We start from the raw sequence: 2,398 nt of genomic DNA, 5'->3' as shown, positions 1-2,398 counted from the left end.
TGACGCCCACGCGCCGGTGGGAGACGCACCAGCCGTTGTTGTACTTCCTCTTTCCATGCTTGCTGTCTGCCATCCCCAATTCGCTGTCGTTAACAATGGCCTAAACCAATTTTGTTTCTCGGATCTTGATTTAGATATGAGCACAATTAGATCCAATGTATTTTGAACCGATCCTTTTTGGACAGGTCCTCACATATTCAGTGTGTTTGGTGAATGACTCTACGTGGTAGAGTACAGTATATGAAGAATTAGCTTCTGCAATTTACTTCTGAAATTCCAGATGTATTTGTTGACCTCTATTCATCTCCACAAATATAAAAGCAGTTTGAAATCTTTTTTTGCGTGTTTTTTTTTCGCGGAAAGCAGTTTGAAATCTAATTAGCTTGAAGTTCAGTTAGTACTCGATTTGATATATACAACGCTTGGCTCCGTTGGGTACTAATCCTCTTCCGTTGTCTTATTTTGCCATGTGTTCGCACAGCCAGCTGGAAGAGTCATCCAGATTTTCTCCCCGGCGAGGAGGTGACAGGGCGGCGGGGCGGTGTTTCTCCCTGGTGACCCCTTGGCGACGGTGGCTAGAGCATCAAGGGCGACTACGGCTGGAGCAACGAGGGCGGCAAAGGCAGACAGGATCAGGAGAGGCAAGGAGGAGACAATTGTTGATGGCAGTCATCCAGATTTTCATGCAACCATTCGATCTATTTTATCCTTTTATGCTTAATATGTACTAACAAGGTCAGAACATCTCAAGTTTGTAGCACATGCTCTAAGTTTACACGTATAGAAAAAAACACATGAAGTGCTTGAACACAAGACTTTTCTGTAACATCCGAAACTAGCCTATCCTTTATTGGGTGCAAACAGAAAAGTCTTGTTGAGCAGCTCCCGGAGCGAACGTGGAGAAGTCACGGGAGGGCTACACTTGAACTCTTGACACACATGCGCCACCGCTGGCTTCTACGCTGGGCTGCCCCGTGCCATCTACGCGATGTTTGCATTGTTTCTCTCCCAGAATGACATGTTCCTGGGGTCTATCTGCATCAACTGGATCTACGAACAACGTGTTGCTAATCAGTAAATATGAAGTAGGGTGCTATGTTGAACGCATAATACAACTAATTAGCACATCACTCACTGTTCTCTTTGATCATATGATGAGAAAGCAGCTGCAATCATGTTTCGAAATTCTGCAGAGATCCTTTTGTCCCCCACCAGCACCATTTCTATCTACTGAAATCACACTTCAAGCTACATAAATCAAAATGCATAATCTTTTATGCTAGTGTGAAGTGTAAACCTCATGTTCTGAAACCAAATCACTGTTGTAGTGTAGTGCATATAAACGTAGACTAGATAAGTACACTAGAAGATGTTCAACATTACGTTTGTAGCCTTTAGATTTTGCGGCATCAAATATACTGGGAAATCTGATCATGTTAATCGCTGCCATCGAGTTTCCAGAGGGTTCTGCACCATCATAGTCTTCTTTAACACGCAAAAGGACAGAAGGGTCTTCTCCGGGAGTATTGAAATAGGTCTCTCCTTCTTTGTCCAACAGCAATTCATCCTGGTAGTGTTTGTAATTATGGAAAAAGGCCTAATCATCTAAAAAACGCTGGTCATTCCGATAACTATGATGTAACCTTTAGAGTTTATTATTTACAAAGTTTGCTGCCATTTCCACAACTTGAGGATATTCTGCTGGACAAGTTTTCTCCTTTGCTCTTTTCCGGTCAGTTTTTCCATCACATGTATTCAAATGCACCTGTCGTAGAGTTTGCTCCACAGCTTGTTGTCCTACACAACAGAAACAATAATTAATGGCACCCACAGAAGAAAATTGGACAGATTTTCTACCTCTAATTGAGTTATGTACTAAGGTTAATCATTTCCTGTACAGGCACGATTCTGAATCAATGTTAACCTGAACCTCTCAGTCTAGCAAGGTATCAATCTGACTACTATGTGAATGCCTCCGTTGCTGGCATCCATGTAACTGAACCATGTGTTCAGAATAAAAGCTACAGTACTTAGGATCTAAACTAAGTGCTGCCTAACTGAAGCGCATGTTTAAAGTTTTCCCTAGTAACATGGGTTTGTCTCTTCTGGTTCTATTATTCTGGTTGAAAGTTAGCCTCTCTTATGTGCATAAGCAAGTCGGCCTGCCTGACGTTGCATTGCAACTTCGCAAGTAACTAGGTGAAGGCTCCATTTGGTATTGTTGTGGCTTGTGATGACCTTACTTGATTGGACTGATTATCGAATCTTAGTGCTTGGCAGGCTGGATTTCCTTAATCAAATTGATATTTAATGTATTATTGCACTAAAAATATACTAGATGAAATGTAAAAAAACATTTACTGGGTAGCACAATTTATCAAACTTTAATCGGTTTTAC

The sequence above is a fragment of the Lolium rigidum genome, chromosome 5, assembly GCF_022539505.1.
Source record: "Lolium rigidum isolate FL_2022 chromosome 5, APGP_CSIRO_Lrig_0.1, whole genome shotgun sequence".
Classification (NCBI taxonomy): domain Eukaryota; kingdom Viridiplantae; phylum Streptophyta; class Magnoliopsida; order Poales; family Poaceae; genus Lolium; species Lolium rigidum.
Note: the sequence above shows the minus strand (reverse complement) of the source record.